This window comes from Jaculus jaculus, chromosome 6, assembly GCF_020740685.1.
Source record: "Jaculus jaculus isolate mJacJac1 chromosome 6, mJacJac1.mat.Y.cur, whole genome shotgun sequence".
In the NCBI taxonomy this organism is placed as follows: Eukaryota; Metazoa; Chordata; class Mammalia; order Rodentia; family Dipodidae; genus Jaculus; species Jaculus jaculus.
In genome coordinates this window covers 49,042,219-49,061,225 of record NC_059107.1, presented here as the reverse complement: position 1 = coordinate 49,061,225, position 19,007 = coordinate 49,042,219, and positions in this window count along the sequence as shown.

Below are 19,007 nucleotides of genomic sequence, written 5' to 3'. Positions count from 1 at the left end.
TTTAGAAATGAATAATGCATAGGAACATATCAGCAAAGAATATTAGTAGCCATATTTTAAATAGTATATAAATAGATTTACAAATAAACTATACCGCAAACAAGGACATCTTGAGTGCTCTTTTCAAACCTCCTTTGTTTCCATATTTAATAAAATGCTTGGCCTTGCATGAATAATTATACATCAAGACTTTTTTTAACCACCAAGTATTTAAGCATATGTTTATACCATAGTTGTTTTCCCCATTCAGGGTTATCAAGAATAGAAAGTAGCCGGGCGTGGTGGCGCACGCCTTTAATCCCAGCACTCGGGAGGCAGAGGTAGGAGGATTGCCATGAGTTCAAGGCCACCCTGAGATGACAGAGTAAATTCCAGGTCAGCCTGGACCAGAGTGAGACCCTACCTCGAAAAACCAAAAAAAAAAAAAAAAAAAAAAAAGAATAGAAAGTTTTGGTGGAAGATATGGCTTAGCAGGTAAGGCATTGGTCTGGAGTTCATTTGAAGCAACTGAAGGCTTTGGCATGGCCATCTTCTTTTTCTCTCTTTCTCTTGAAAATAATATTAATAAATGGAAAATTTGGTATTTATTTTCATGTTAAAGTTTGAAGACCACCGGATGAATATGATTTTGGTAAGCACATATTAATTTTAAACAAGTGTTCCTGTAGGAACATATTCACATACACTTCTTTAAAAATTATTTGACCATGGGCTGGAGAGATGGCTTAGCAGTTAAGGCTCTTGCAAGCAAAGCTGAAGAATTCAGGTTTGTTTTCCCAGAACCTACTTAAAGCCAGATACATTAGGGGTGCATGTGTCTTGAGTTTGTTTATAGTGGCTAGAAGCCCTGGCATGCTCCTTCTCTCTCTCTCTCTTTCCCTCAATCTCTCTCTCTCTTCCTCTATTATTACTCTCTCAAGTAAATAAACAAATATAAAAATAGTTAACCAAATTAAGAGCATTCATACAAGTTGAAATAGTTTCATAAAGTATGACTTTAAAATATTAAAATGTTTATAAATATTTAATCTCACTATGATCTATGATGTGGTCATCATTGGAGAAGCATCTATGTAACAATAAGAAGAATGTTTATTCCCTATCTCATTGATAGAATTTTTTATAGTTAAAATCCAGCTTCTGTATGGTAAAATTTACCACTGCACATCTTTGTCAGTTTGTAAGTTATAGAACATATGCTAATATGTTTGTGATGTACTGAAGCCCCACTATTATTTTTCAGGACCTATGTGACCTTTTAGTGATTGTTTTATGAACTTTGGAACCCCAATATTTGATACATATCTTTCTTTTTTTAACAATTGTTATATCTTCTTGAGGACCTGCATCATTGATAAACATGTAGTATCCTTCTTTGTTTCTTGTTATTAGCTTTGGCTTAAAGTTTGCTTTCTCAGACATAAGAATCACCACACCAACTTGTTCCAGTTTCCCTTTGCTTGGTAGTTTGATTTCTGTCCTTTGATGCTGGGTTTGCAGATATCAGCTAGGTGGGTTTTTCTGTAACAGAAGTTGGATATTAGTTTTTGATCCAATCATGGAGTCTAGGTCTTTTTCTTGGTGTCTTGAGGCCATTTATTAGTATTATTTTTAAATTTTTGTGTTTATTTATTTATTTGAGAGCAACAGACAGAGAGAGAAAGAGGCAGAGAGAGAGAGAGAGAGAGAGAGAGAGAATGGGCACGCCAGGGCTTCCAGCCACTGCAAACTAACTCCAGATCCATGTGCCTCCTTGTGAATCTGGCTAACGTGGGTCCTGGGGAATTGAGCCTCGAACCAGGGTCCTTAGGCTTCACAGGGAAGCACTTAACCGCTAAGCCATCTCTCCATCCCGAGGCCATTTATTATTGAGAATATGTTTCCTATGATCATCTTAGATAGCATTTTAGTTGGTTTTGTTATTGGTATTTCACTTAACTTCCTCTGTTAGTATTAGGAATTTTTGTCTTGCTGTGTTAGACACAGCTCATAAATTTCTCCCTATTCTTTTTTTAATATTTTATTTTTTATTTTGACAGATGGAGAGAGTGAGAGCGAGAATGCGTGCAAGGGCATGCACACACACGAGAGAGAGAGAGAGAGGGAGAGAGAGAATGAGAGAATGGGCATGCCAGGGCCTCCAGCCACTGCAAATGAACTCCAGATGCATGTGCCACCTTCTGCATCTGGCTTATGTGGATCCTAGTGAATCAAACTGAGATCCTTTGGCTTTGTAGGCAAACACCTTAACCACTAAGCAATTTCTCCAACAGGGTGTTTGATTTTTGAGGTAGGAATTCACTCTAACCCATGCTGATCTTGAACTCATTCTGTGCTAGGATTAAAAGCATGTGCCACCATGCCTGCCTGGTTCTTTATTGTGATTTTTTTTTTAAATGATCATTTCTTTCACTTCAATAATACCTGTTTTGTTCTTTCCAAGTTGTTTGATCTCCTTGTTAAATTTGTCTTCCATGTTTTGGACTTTCTCCTCCAATTTGCTAATGGTATGATTCACTTTGGAGAATGTGACATCAAATTCTCATATGAATATCCTTAATTCATTCATCTGTATTAATCTTTCATATCATCATTGATCCTTTCTAGAAGTAAGGTTATGAATTCTTTTCTAATATCATTCTTATCATGGTCAATTTGGCTTCCATTATAGGGAAGTTGGATGTTTGATTGAGTCATAGTGGGTTGTTCCCTTGCATAATTTGTGTTCCTTTGTTGTGCTTTTGTATCTATGTTTAACTCACCCATTTTGGTATTTGCTGGTGGTTTATTTCATTTTGTAACCTGACTTAAGTAGTGATTGCTTTTGTTGCAACTACCAAGGCTGAGAAGTATGTGTACTTTCTATTTTTACCATTAATCATGTTATGTATTACCATAAGAGATATTTTTTGCATAACATTTGTAGTCCAGAGTAATGCTTACCGGAGATGATTATTGATAATGGGTTTTGTGTAGCACAGGAGTCCATAGAAGGCCCTAAATACAGAGCACCTCTCTGTCTCTGGGCACAGGGTTGTTTTTCAGGTACTATCTGATTTCTCTCTTGTCCAGGTGGGCAGCACTAATTCTAGCTCCCTCTCAGTTTTAATCGAGACTCCAACATGGACCAGGAGGGAGTATGTTTTCTTTCTGTTGATTGTCATCTTTGAAAAATCTTTCAATATTCTTATTCTTGCAATAGAATTATTCTTTTTTGTCAGTGTGTTAGCTATCATGAGGGTTAATGAAATAATACATAGTGAGATGCAGAGCAATAATAACTCTTTGGGTATATGGATTGCATCTTCTTTATCAGGCATCTAAACATGTTTATTTGCCACTCAAAAAACACATGAGCAGAATAACATTAAGGACCCAATGACAAAGTAAAATATCTTGATGAGATCAGTTGAGAATACTTGGTGATGCTCTTCTTTATCATAAGAGGTCACTTGTTAAATTTGTTCAGTTAATGGTCATTTTTTGATGTATGTTTTTTACATGATATTTCTGTGTCAATAAATTGTATAATGATATGTTATACTTTATAAATAAAAATTAGAAAAATTTCAAAGTAAATTAAATATTTCATCCTATTTTGGTGACTGTGTTTATGAATTATCTGTTATGAAAATACTGAGGATGGGTACTCAAATTATTATGACAAATCCGTTGCAAGGTCTTGATATTTAGAAAACAAAATCTTTCCACACTGTCCATCTGGGGATTTCTAAAAGGTTACACATTTTTGGAATGAATGCCTCAGTGAGATTTGAGATGAAATTTCAGACATTGAAATGTGCTACCCTCAAAAGACCCAGATCAGACCAGTATGGGAAGTTTCTTGTTCTCTAACTACCTTTATTAAATATATGTTCCTTAAAGTTGATGAAAGACCCACCTGGTTTTAACTGTTGCCCTAAAGATAGAAATGGCTGCATTGATATATGTGCAATATAGGATGTGTGGGCACTATATGAGCATGAATGTATGTTGATGAGCATGTTCTGTGAACATCCAGGCCAAAGCTAAAAGTAAACATCAGGAAGCAACTTCTGTGGCTCTCATGTTTTATTTCTCTAAGATCATCTCACTGAACCTGGTGATATCTATTTTTTTTTTATTTAGTTTTGCTGACTAGGAAGCCTTAGAAAAGTCCTGTCTCAAGCCCCTCAAAACTGGGTTGAGATAACAGGTTTAGCTAACAATGCCCAGGTTTGTACATCAGTGTTGTGGATCCATATCATGTTCTCATACTTTCTCAGAAAACACACATTGAACAATCTCCTCAGACACCAGTCATTCCTTTTCAATACCGGTTTTTATTGTTTTCTTTTTTTTCCTTAAAGAAAACAAGTTAATATGTTCTGCAATAAATTCCGTGACAATAACTGATTGATGAAGGTTGGGAAAGAATTGTTTTGGTTTCACTTATTTTTATTTTTATTAGTTATATACACAGCATATACAGTCATGTTGCTACCATTGTTATCCTCCTCCCTGTCCTCCCCACTCCAGAAGGACCCTCTTTGTAGGGGAATATGGGTCGTGCATTGTGGGGTGTTGCAGTCCAGTTCACATTGCTGGTAGATATCACCCAACCAAGAGCAGCTTCTGGGAAAAAGAGATTCATTTTGGCTTACAGGCTTGAGGGGAAGCTCCATGATGGCAGGAGAAAACAATGGCATGAGCAGAGGGTGGACATCAGCCCCTGGCCAACATAAGCTGGACCATAGCAAAAGGAGAGTGTGCCAAACACTGGCAAAGGTGACACTGTCTACAATACCCATAAGCCCGCCCCCAAAATACACTTCCTCCAGGAGGCACTACTTCCCAAATCTCTATCAGCTGGGAACCTAGCATTCAGAACACCTATGTTTATGGGGGACACCTGAATCAAATCACCACATTCCACCCCTGGTCCCCATAAACTGATAACCATACATGATGTAAAATCCAATGCATTCATTTAACTTTAAAAGTCCCATAGTTTTTATCAATCCCAATGATGTTCATACATTCCCATAATTCAAGATCTTTTAACTGAGCCATAATACCAAAAAAAAAAAAAAAACCCTTAAAAAAAAACAGAATGGCTGAGGCTCCACTATTTCATTTCTGCCACTGTTCAAAATAGTGAGAAAGTTCATGCTTGCAGACCTGATATATTCTAAGGAGAGAAAAGAAGGATTAGCAAAGAGTACAATCAGATGGAAGTGATCCTTGGCCATGAGATCATGGCACCCTTAGTCTTAAAATTTTAAGTCTAGCTTTCTATTACTTGATAAAAATATCATAAATTTGATATTTGCAGTCATCAGTGTGATTTGGACTGCACAGGAAGAAAATAATGAATAAAATCATGACAACACAAAAAATAAAGGGTGTAAGATGAAGACAGCCATTTACTTTTGATCCAATTCATGGAGGAAGTATATGTACAATTATAATGATACAATTCTAGATGGGAAATAAACCAAAATATCCAGCTATGTGTTCCTTTATAACTAATACTAGCTAATATGACAATAATCCTAAAATTTTTATAACATTGATTTTTATTGTAGCTATAATGCCTAAGTGTTTTGATACACAAATTCCTTTTGGATAACTGCACAGTGTCTTCTTGCCAGAATTTGTGCTGTTAAATGTTACAACAGTAGTATAATATTATTCTCAAGGAACACAGAATAAAACATGACACTAATAATGCTATGTTTAATTCATAGTAATTCGATGTTCTTATTTTTATGATTACAGTAAAATTGTTGCTATAAGATAATACTTTTGATTCATTTTATACCAGGAATTTATTATGGGGCCTATAAAAGCATCAAATAATTACAACACACAATTTAGTTGAAACTACAAATAACTTCCAAATTGAAATGCTAGCTAGAGTAATTCCAGGAAACAGCAACAACAAAGACTGCCAAGTTACTGTAAAACAGCCCATGGGGTAGACGACATTGTGTGGTGCTACTCTTTGGAAAGATCAGTTCAAATGTCCAGTTAACATGGAGAGCCGCATTATGATTATGGCCACTTTTTCTGTTCTTTCTTTTGCCCAGTGATTAATGCTGCTGCCATCATATTGAGTACTTCAAGATCTGAAAGAAATATTTAATTTTAGTATACTTTCATTCAATGTTGACTTTTTTAAAAGCTGGGAGCAGGATCTTCACATTTTTCTATATGCAGGACATTTACCTTAAAGGTTGGTAGAGGAAAGAGAGTTCATGGGAGATAGAATTAACAGTATCCTGAATTCCAAATAGATAGGAGGAATTAAGGACACAATTAATAAGGGATATCCATTATTTTTAAAACATTTTATTTATTTATTTATTTACCTACTTACTTACTTGTGAGGGGAGAGCAGATAGAATGGGCACACCAGGGCTTCCAGCCACTTCAAACAAACTCCAGACACATGTGCCACCTTGTGCATAAGGTTTACATGGAAACCAGGGTCCTCAGACTTGGCAGGCAAACACCTTAACCACTATGCTATCTCTCCATCCTAAAACCTCCATTCTTTTTTTTTTGTTTGTTTGTTTCTTTTTAGGTAATAATATAGTCAAGTTGGTACCATTGTTAGCCTCCACCTTCCTGTCCTCCCCTCTACAGGGACCCTCCTTATTGGGGAATATGGGACATGCATTGGAAGGTTAGCCATCAGTTATGGGTAGGGGGAAATGTCTCTGTGTATCATGACCCAACATGTATCTCTGACATTCTTTCCACCCTCTTTTCTGCAAATTTCCCTGAGCTTGTTAGGTATGTCAGCATCTTGGGTAGATTCTGGATAGGAGCTGTAGATGAGTGAGATTATGCGGCACCTATTTTATGGGGTTGGTTGATTTCACTGAAAATGATGTTCAACCACTTTTCTTCAAATTTCATTGTGTCATTTTCCTTAATGCTGTGTAGAAGTCCAGCATTTAGATAAACCACTTCATAGTTATCCATTTGTTTAATGATAGACATCTGGGTTGATTCCATCTCTTACCTATTACAAATTGAGCAACTATAAACAGGGCTAAGAAAATTTCTCTGGACTGAGGCATGGAGCTTTTAGGGTATATGTTCAGTAAGGGAATAACTGGGTCAGATGGTAACTCTATAGTCAGCTTTTTTAGGAGTCTCCATTTTGCTTTCCAAAGTGATTGTAGTATCATACATTCCCACCAAGAGTGGATGAGTGTTCCTATTACTTTAAATCCTTGACAGCATTTATTTTCATTTGATTTTTTTTGATGTTTGCTATCCTTACTGGGGCAAGGTGAGATCTCATAGTTGCTTTAATTTGCATATCCCTAATGATTAGGGATGATGAACATTTTGCTAAATGTGTGTTTGCTATGTATTTCTTTCCCTCAGAACTGCTTGTGCAGTTCTTTGCCCCATTTTGTGAGTGGGTTGTTTGACTTTTTATTGTTTAGGTTTTTGAGTTCTTTGTAGATTCTAGAGATTAGGCCTCTGTCAGTTGGATATTCATCAAATATTTTCTCCCATTCTGTGGGTAATGTATTGGCCTTGCTTATTGTATATCTGTGAAGAAACTTTTCAGCTTCATGTGATCCCATTAGTTGAGTGATTGTTTAAGATCCTGTGCTACTTACTCCAAACACTTTTCAAGCAAATTCATCATTTTTATTTTTCCTGACCCTTTGTGTAATCCTCATTGAAACCTTCTACTGATCAAACTATTTTGAGAAAAATATATTGGTACACATCTACTTTTTACCTATATGCTTAGTATTTGGAAGATTTCAACTAAAAATTAAACAGCAATAATCAGGACATAATTACATGAACTTACAAGAACAACTTCTGTGATCACCACTGTCTATAATCCTGAAGTTAGAATGACTGAGATCCCTTATATATACAGAGATAAAGTGAAAAATCAATTAGAAAGCACAGTGAAAAACCAAGGCTTTTAGTAAAAATAAAATTGTATGTTTTAAGATGAAGGAGATTACTATAATAATAACTGGGGTTATTAAACCCAATGGACAAAAAGAGGAAAAAAAACATAGTTTTTGAACATAGGGTCATCTGTGGAATAATTCAGTCTAGGTATAAGGAAACAGAATTGATGTTCATTGGCATCCTTCTAAGTGGTTGATTACATGGAATGTCATTAACTTTTTAAAATTTGTTTTTATTTCAGACAAAGAAAGGGGAAAAGAGAGAGAAAGAGAATGAATGGGTGTGCTAAGGTCTCTAGCCACTGCATTAATAACTCCAGACACATGTGACATCTTGTGCCTTTGGCTTACATGGGACTTGAAGGATCAAACCTGTATCCTTAGTGTTCTCAGGGAAGAGTCTTAACTACTAAGCCATATTGCTAGCCAGAATGGTATTAACATTTTTAGTTATGGAGAAAGAGGTAGAAAAGACATAGGTAAGAAACATTTAAAGCTGTAGAAGAAAGAATAGGCATTTGAGTGAGAAAACAGTAAAATTATATATAAGTGGTCAAATGTGCTAATGGAAAAATTTATAAACCAACTTTATTAGTAAAATAAAAATTGCGTTGATTTTCTAAGCAACCATGTAGACAATATTTAGACACATGAAGAAAAAGGAAATAGACAAACATGAATGCAATACAAGTGAGTATATTAAGAAATGGCGGAAAGAATGTAAGAGCCAAAGGAAGGGTAGGACTCTTTACAATGTGCTCCCTCCAGACATAAAATGGCCTGGATACCCATGACCTCATAGTGCTCTGATTGAGATGGGGAGAGGAGATGATGGAGAATTAAATTTTAAAGGGGAAAGTGGGGGGGGGGAGGGAGTGTATTACCATGGGATATTTTTTATAATCATGGAAAATGTTCATAAAAATTGAGAAAAAAAATTAAAAAAGAAAAGAAATGGTGCTACTGATTGCATGCTAGCAGTAAAACTAATACGCTGTCAGTGAGCACTATAAATGACAGTTGAATACAATTACTCTGTTCAGTGGCATAAATTCAGGCAGGCACACTAAGCAGAAACTCAAATATGAGATTTATGTGGACAGTTCTGGTTGTATTAAGTAAAGTGAAGAAAAGAGGAACAACTATAAACATAAAATGACATACTGATTATGTATTAGCTACAAAATGGGATTTGAGTGTATGAAATGAGAATATGGAAGCAAATAAACTAAGGCAAAAGCTTAATAGGAGTAATTAAATACAAGTTATTTAAATGTTTAAATATCATTAAAAGCTATGTATCCTAAATCCACCTCTAACATTACCATTTGGCAGGCTGAGATAGAAAGTCACCTGATGTTTTGATCAATCTGGGCTTCATAGTGAGCTCCAGAACAGCATGGACTACAGAGTCATGTCATGCCTTTAAAACAAAATACATTTTATATTATCTGTTCTTCTCATTGTTGAGCAGACCAAATACCAGACAAGAAGCAACTTAATGAAGCTAGGGTTTATTTTGTCAAACAGTGCCAAGAAATACAGCCCATAACTTTAGGAAAGGCAAATTAGAAGGAGCAGGTTATGGCTGGTAACCCGAAATCCACTGTTCTGAAACAGGAAGAACAGGAAATGGGGCTGGAATATAAAATCTCCAGGCTCACATACATTGTTGAATTTCTTTCAGCAATGCTCCACCTTTTACAGGTGCCACAGCCTGGGAATAAATGTTCAAGGTCTTGAGTGTATAGCAAAGATTTACACATTTAAAACCCCAAAGATCATAATAAATACAGTATCATGGAAAGAGATATTAATGCTGAAATAGTGTTGCAATATTGGTGAATTTACATTGTCATGGGTGGTAATGTAGCTCAGTTATGAGGTTGCTCACCCTTCATGCACAAAGCCTTGGCTTTGATCCCCAGCACTACACAAACTTGGTATTCTGGCTCATTCTTTTACCTCTATCATTCCAAAGTTGAAGATATGAAAATGAGAAGTACAAGGTCTCAGTGATATCCTGTGGAACTGGTTGAGTAAATATAATGATACAACCAATATTGCCATATTTATGTATATTATCCAACCTATTAAAATGAAACCAACTCTGGATTATTAATATTGTCTAGAAAAAAAATTTTCTTTGGGAAGTGTAATAATACCCAATCATAAACATATATCTCATCCATTAAGATCATTCTTATTTCATGTCAGTTTCAAATTTTCAATCAATTCTGGGTTGAATTTGTTGTGTTTGTGTTATCACAGGCCAAAAAAAAAAAAACAAAACAAAACATTTAATCATAAAGCATTTCATTCATTATGTACAGGAACAATTATATCTACTTAGAAGACTAATTGTGAAAATAGCACAGAATAATCCCAGTAATGTATCTCCCATTCTGTGCATAATCTATTGGCTTTGCTTATTGTATGTTTGTCTGTGAAGAAACTTTCCAGCTTCATGAGTTCCCAATGGTTGAGTGATGTTTAAGTTCCTGAGCTAACTGAGCTTTTGTTCAGGAACTCTGTTCCCATTCCTATATCATCTAAAGTTTCTCCTTTTTTTTTTTTTTTTTTTCTTCCAGTAGAAGTTAAGTTTCTGATCTTATAGTGAGGTCTTTGATCCATTTGGACTTGATTTTTGTGTATTGTTGAGATGTGTGGGTTGAGTTTCATTTTCCTGCATATGTTTATCCAGTTTGTCCAACACTATTTGTTGAAGAAGCTGCCTTTTTTTCAGCCTACATTGTTAGATCCTTTTTCAAATATCTATAATTACTTGAGCCAAAGTCTGGGTCCTTGATTCTGTTCCATTGGTATATAATCTTATTTTTATGCCAATACTATGTTGTTTTTATTACTATGGCTTCGTATAGCTTTAGATTAGGTATGGTGATGGCTTCAGAGGTGTTCCTTTTGCTGAGTATATGCTTGGATATCCGATGCCTTCTGTCATTCCATAAGAATTTTGAAATCATTTTTTTTTCTATCTCTGTGAAGAAAAATGTTGGGATTTTTATTGGAATTTCATAAACTCTGCATATTGCCTTTGGTAAGATTGCCATTTTCACAATGTTAATTCTGCCTATTCAGGAGCATGGGAGGTCTTTCCATTTTCTCAAGTCCTTCTCAATTTTTTTCTTGAATTTTTTTTTTTTTTCCTGAGTTAGGGTCTCTCTCTAGCTCATGGTGAACTGGGTCTCATTCTGTAGTCTCAGAGTAGTCTCAAACTCACAGTGATCCTCCTACCTCTGCCTCCCTAGTCCTGGGATTAAAGGCATGTGCCACTGCACCCAGCTATTTTTGAGTGTTTTTGTTTTCATTGTATAGGTCTTTCACATACTTGGTTAATGCTATTCCAAGGCATTTTGTTTTTTGAAAAGGCCTTTAACAAAATATGATATCACTTCATGATAAAACATTGGAGAGAACAGAAATTTCAACATAATAAAGTACTTCAACATAATAAAGGCTTTAGTAAAACTCCTAAAGCCCAAATGACATTTAATGGGGAGAGACTGAAGGAATCACCATTGAGATCAGGAACAATACAAGTGTGTCCAGGCTCACCTCTGCTCTTCTACATAGTACTGGAAGTCCTAGCTCAAGCAATAAGACAGGATAAAGAAATAAAAGATATACAAATTGGAAAGGAAGAAGTTAAGTTAGTCCTATTCACAAGAAGTTAAGTTAACCAGATTTTCAAACAACATGATCATACATATAGGAGACCCCAAAACATCCATTTCAAATCTCTTAGAGGTGATTAACTCCTTCAGCAAAGTATCAGGATTTTATTTCTTTTTGAAATAGGATATTGTCATGTATCCCAATTCACACTGAATTTGTGACTCTCCTCCTTTAGTCTAGCACGTGTTAAGATAACAAGCGTGTGCCAAGACACCCAGCAAATGCGTTCTTTAAATGAATGCCAAACTTCTTTTCCAACTCCTAAGGCTAGTATAGCAGTTACAATTATGTAGACAAAATATTGCTATAAGGAACCTCCTACAAATTTTGTACAAGGTACAAATGCTCAAATAATGATGCAATATAGCAGTAATGTAGCAGTAACATTACACCAGATTCTAGTTTAGAAAGAGTACAAAACAGTAAGTTGAAAATCTGAAATATTTTTCTAGCACAAATTTCAGTAGGTTTTCATTAAGTTATAACTAGTTTAATTAATAAAGACAAATTCTGTCTTATGATTAATAAGGTCATTTTTAAAATATTGGCTTAGCCATGTCTGTTGTTATAGTCTTGTTTGTTGTAAGTAGGGACAACAGCCAAGTATAAGAATGCTATTTTAAGAATGTCTAACATAGATAGATGTGGGACAGTGCTTGGGAAGTTCTAGCATAATACTATGTGTGATTTCCTACCATGAGCCAGGTTCTGAGTCTGAATCAATGAATACAACTTAGAGATCATTGTCTATGAATATTGTGTCATAAATAAAATTTCAGCTTGAAATAGTAATTAAACTGCTAAGGTGGCAAATCATATCCTATGAAGCTAAATATAAATGATGTGTGGAGAGGACCCTTGGGAATGCTGTACTCTGAGATAGTCTTCTACATGAGATTTCAGGAACTATGATTACCAAAGGAAGACCTGTACAAGACTGGATTTATTAAGGTTTCCTTATTGGAAGAAGGCAGAGGGCCTAAGAAAGCCCTGACCTTCCTTGAGGATATATAGGAATTAACCATTGCTGGGGAAGAAATGTTTGATTAGTGGTATAAGTGCCCAAAAGTTCCCTATGCTTCTCTAAGTAAACACAATTAAAGAGCCATCGTATATGTCATTGAATATGTACATGGGTATGCTTATAGAAAATGTATATGTATACATTTAAATACATATATAAACATATGCATTTATACTTGCATTTCCAATTTAGATTTATAATCCTAGTTTAAAATATGAAGATTATCCTGGCACGGTGGCACACACCTTTAATCCCAGCACTCTGGAGGCAGAGGTAGAAGGATCACCATGAGTTCGAGGCCAACCTGAGAGTACATAGTGAATTCCAGGTAAGTCTGGGCTACAGTTAGAATCTCTGTAAAACACAAAAATAAATAAATAAATATAAACATGAATATTAAAAAGACTTAACTATAATATCATTCAGAGCTCAGAAATGAGTAAGTAACAGAACCTCATCTGAAATAAAGGACAGGTCCCAGAATCTGCAACAGAATGTGGGCTTATGAGATAGTGATCACTACTCTTAGAAGAAAAGATACTTTTTCCTTATCAAGTTACTAAACTTCTATATAAATTAGATCCTCAGATGAGAAGGGATTCAGTAGATTATAACAGTGTTTGCAATAACCAGGAATGATGTCTAGATACATTTTGGCAAAATATATCCAAATTCTTGTGTTTTATCAAGTTAGTCAGGATTTATAAATTATTATTCATAAATTGTCATACATCTGTAGGGACCTTGTCAACAGTGAAGCAGGCCAAAAACATAGGGAAAATTACCTGGGATGAGAGAAGAGTCCTAGAACAAGTGCCCAGTCAAATCACAATGTTGAATATGATAGTGGTTCAGACAGTGTACATTTAATAGAAAAGATATCTCTCTCTCTCTCTCTCTCTCTCTCTCTCTCTCTCTCTCTCTCTCTCTCTCACACACACACACACACACACACACACACATACACACACACACACACACACACACACACACAAACAAACACACACAACTAATTCTATGGATGTATTACATAATAGAATTGAAGGATGTATTAATGGTTTATATGTTAAACCTGCCAGGTTTAATTGATTGAAATTTCATAGTCAAAAGGGAAAAAAATATATCAACATGTTAATGGGATGTAGGTAGACTTATAATTAATATAGTCAAAACTAAAAGTTTGAGGGAAAATATAATTAGGCACAAAATGTTCAAACAATCACTTGATGATAAATTATGGTGAGAATGGTCATAGAAAATAGAGGAAAGTAAACAAGCATGTGTTGGTTTAATGCAGGCTCACTTCTCCATTTTAGAGTTTGCTACATATGCTTTTGAAGGCAGACAGTAAACTATTACCAAGACCAATACAAAGATTTTCTTCCATGTTTTAGTCAAGCAAACTTATAATTTCAAACTCTATATCATAAATCTTTATTTTGAATTAGTGTTATGTATGTTGTGACATGAGAGTCTAATTTCATTCCCTTGCATGTGTACATTGAGCTTTCCCGATACCAATCAATGAAGGGGTATACATTCTCCACTTTATGCTCTAGTCACTTTATTCCAGGATCAATTGAATACATAAGCTTAGTTGTATTTTTGAATCTCTATTACATTCTCTTGTTCTAAGTATTTATTTTGCAGTACTAGGTGTTGAATTCAGGGCCTTGTGCATGCTAGGTGAGTTCTCTAACACAGTGGTACATCATTCTCAGACTACCTTGCTATAATAAGTTTATATTTGTAAATATACTTTCAGATCAGGAAGTATAATGTCCCCAGATTTACTCTACTTTTGTTTTCATGATCATTTTGGTTATTTGAGATCTTATACAGTATCATATGAATTTTATGAATTTTCTGCTATTAATGTGGCAGGGATTTCAATTAAATACTACAAGACTAAAATAAGCTAAGTAATATGGCAGTTTGGAAAATGGGAGAAAGTAGTTCCATAATTCATATATTATAAGGTACAAATAGCCAAAATAGTTAAGAATTTCCTCTAAAACATTAAGAAAATTCAATCAAAATAATAAAGGGCATGAATATTTTTCTCTTAAGATGAAAAATAAAAGTTATTGGATACATAAAAAGTCATAATTTTCAGGAATGCAGAATAAAACATAAGTGGGTGTCATGTCCAATATGGTAAGATGTCTAGAATTTTTAAAAATAAGAAGTCCAAACAATGTGTCTCAGCATATGTAAGAAAAACAGTATAGAAATTTAGTGGCTATAGAGATGAGTTTGTTGGTAAAATGCTTTATATATAAATATGATGCCTCATCTGTAACTATGAAGTCTTGAGTTTGGATTCCAACAACCCACATAAATACCAAGCATTGTGGGTTCACCAGTAATTTCAGGGTTGAAGAGGTAAAGATAGAGGGGTTCTCAGGACAGGCCAACTAGCTGGATTAGCTGAATTGGTAAGATACCCTGTTTCAATAAAATAAGATATAAAATGGAAAAAATATTTAAGATGATGGATCACTAATTTCTAGAACTAATCAATAAGAAACATATAAGTACAAACATTATAACTTAAAACATAAAGATGTTCAATTACTTGTCAATATAATAAAATAATTATGAAGACATTAACTACCAAGTTACAGGTTTGTGCTACGAAAGACAGAACAAATTCTTTAGTAAGGTTATAGCAAATCACTGTACTTCTGCATGTGCTATTACTTCTGTGTTAGGGGGCCTGTCCACATGTGATCTCTTATATATCATTCAGATGACAATGGGGTATGTTTCTGTGAGCACTTAATTTATGTATGTATATAGGAGCATTCAGTTCAAACTAGCAAGCTCTGGATGTAGAGTAGCAGTGTAACTCATGGTTAGACATTTCTATCTACTATGATATTCTACTGTGAAGTAGATTTCTTTTCTGCCACTAGTAGTTAAAGAATACAGAACATTTCAGATCATATGTAACAAGTGACAAAATAGCTTTCACAGCACTCGACCAGTTACAGAGGATACACTTCTCCTGGGCCTCAAACGTAGTTGCTCTTTGGGCTTCTTGGCAAGTAGGCTGAATCAGTACAATGAAAAGAGAAATAAGTTACTACTGACACTAATGAGCAGTAAACATGGTTCCTCTTTTTTACAAATGATTTAGTGTGATAATTGATCATTTCCCTTAGCTGTAATATTTCAATATTCCATCAGACTCTTAGAAATTTTACTTCTGTAGAAGGCTATAATTTCTATCTAGTTTATGTCCCTTCTTCAACTTTGTAGATGTCTTACAAAAATGAGTATAATGGGGCTGGAGAGATGGTTTAGTGGTTAAACGCTTGCCTGTGAAGCCTAAGGACCCTGGTTCAAGGCTCGGTTCCCCAAGACCCACGTTAGGCAGATGCACAAGGGGGCGCACGTATCTGGAGTTCATTTGCAGTGGCTTAAATAAAAAAAAATGAACAAAAATTTTAAAAAAATGATTATAATAAGAGGAACCTTTTGTTCAATTGGTCCAATCAATCTTAATGTCACAAATACCACAGACAAATATGATGTTATAGAAGGGAGATAGGAAGTTACCTAAGACCAAGTTATGGCATGTAACTGGAAGTCAACATACTTCTGATGCATACCAGTGATGGTATATTGTTAGCATGTCACAACAAAGTTGCCAGTGATTTCAACTAACAGGAATTTGTTTTTAAAAATTCTGGTTAAGAGCTGATATCAAAAACTATGTTAGTTTTGTGAAAGATATAAGTACATCTGGAATTAGTCTTATGTTTATGTCAAACACTCATTTTTCAGGCTTCATCTGCTTTCTGAAAAATTCAAACAGGACAGTTGATGGGAGGGTAAAGGACACTATGACCCCTGCGCCCCTGCAAGCGTTCCTGCTGGTGCTAATCGACCCAGTCCTTCCGGGACTGTGCCATTGCATTTGGCCTATGATTGTCCTGATTGGATGTAGTTCAAGTTGCTTATATTTAATTGGCCTTTCTTTAATAATAGCATTCATTCAACATGTCAGACAATTCCTTTGGAGAATCTACCAGGTGCTCTATATGTAATCTATTTAAATTATATATAATAACAACAGGGCAGGTTTGGAAATTCACAAGTCACTAAGTTACAGCTATTGTATACATTTATCAAAATATAAATATTCCTATCTATGCATAGAGAATCATCATTGGTAAATGCCTGCATTTTCACTTAGGGAAAACTAAGATGCATTCATAGTTCGAGCTTGTCAATGCAGCTGGAACTTTTTATAGCCTAACATTTAAGTGAAGTGCTATGACTAGTTGGTTTTAGTGATAAAGTAAGACTTCTATAATGCAACCTATAGCTAAATCATCTACTTATATAAATAAAAATATTGGATTTTTGTTTTTTTTCCCCCCTTGGGACACCACGATCACCTAGCTGGCATAATTTAGGTTATGTTCATAAATAAGTTGACTCTGTTTCATATCTAAAGCCAGTTGTTTTGGTTTTGAGGATAAATTAAGAGACACCAATTGGTTCCTTCTTGCTGTGGAATTCAGTTTTGTATCTTTATGTGGTATTGCCAGTTTGTCTTCTAGCAGTTTCCATGGTGACTTCTGGTTTAGAAAGGACTAGCAAGAGAATTCTCCAAAAAGGCTAGAATTGTTTTCACTGTCTGTCCCTCACCTTCATGTAAAGGTAAACTTCCACATCCTCTCAGAATTGGTGAGGTGTTCTTACATATTGGAGCCATTATGATGACTCAGTTTTCCTAACCATGTAGATATTTTGAAGAACAACACACTTTCCTCCCTTATTTAGGTCAACCATCCAAACTTAGAACTGTTTCAAGACTCTAAAACCAAATGGGTATTTAAAAATCCTGCCTACTGTGCACAGATCTATACAATAGGCCTAACCCATCTTTAAATTTCTTCCATAATTATCCCAAATTTTAATCTTAATTTTACTCACATTGCTTGTACTTTTATCTGTACAAGTTAGAAAAATAATTATTAGTTGGGTGTATAACATCTTTTCTTGTATGAGTGGTCCTGCCTCAACCTTTAGCATATGCCAGTAATTGAGTTTGATTCTAAGTCCAACAGCAAAGCAAGGAGGTTTTGAGAAGATAGAACAGTGGATAAAATTCTTTCTGCACAAACATGGGGGCTTAGTTTTGAATCCCCAGCACCCACACAAAAAACTTGCATTGTGGAGGTCATTTGTAACCTCAACATTAGGGAGGCAAAAACAAGAGGATACCTTGGTCTTGCTAGCCAGCTAGTGTAGCTGAATTGTTGAGCACCACATTCTGTGAGAGACCATCTCAAAAACTAAGATGGCAAACAATTGAAGAAAACACTTGGTATCATTCTCTGGCCTTTCCATGTTTATTTCCATGCCTGCATACAATCCTCCACATGTACATGTTCAGACGGTTAAGTGAATATAAATTAATAAATGAAAAACATGGTGGTTAAACTAGGTCCTAAAAAAAGCTCACCATCAGAAGCAATTATAGGTACTTTGCACAAAGTAGAATTCATTCTTCAGTTGCTTTGGTAAGGTTGTTTTTATAGCAGTGATGACTCAGCAGACTCAACAGGTTGTAGCTTCCAGCCCTCATTTTTACCTGTCTATACTGTCTTATTCCCATTTTCAGTATCCTGACATTTCCTAGTCTGCACCTGTAGAAATGAGTATGCATTCATCCTCAGGAAGATGGAGAATTCAATCAAACCACATGAAAGATGCAATTCTGGCTTGAATTGTTAGCTATTAACTCTAGACTTTCAAGTGATAAGGGTTTTATTATGGCAAAAACAAAGCTTTCAGATATTTCAGCCTTAAGCTTAGAATCTGAAGTACTCCTCACATTATTTTCAATAATTTATCCCATTTAGAGAGAGGTAATAAGTCAATCTCGTTATGATATTTAGTTTTGTTCAAATATTCTAAGATATCAATATCTCAGACTTTCTTTTAGAAACAATTCAATAACAGTATTTGTATATCTTTCATCATAACACACACATATACATACATACACATATATGTATATATACATATACATGTATATATTATGTATGTGTGTGTGTGTATATATGTGTATATGTATATATATATCCTCCATTTTTTTCAACCTCAAATACAGTTATTCATACCTTTAAACTAGAACTGAGTAAAAAAATGCTAGAACCCATTCTTAAACTTCTCCTTCACTTTCTACTCCTCTAGGGTTACTTACTTTAAGTGAGCATTCCACCAGAAACAGAGTCTATAGGAATATGTGATTATCACTGTGCCTCAGTGACACCATAAAGATAATAGTGCAATGAAATGAAATATCAAAAAAAGGCAGAGAGAAGTTG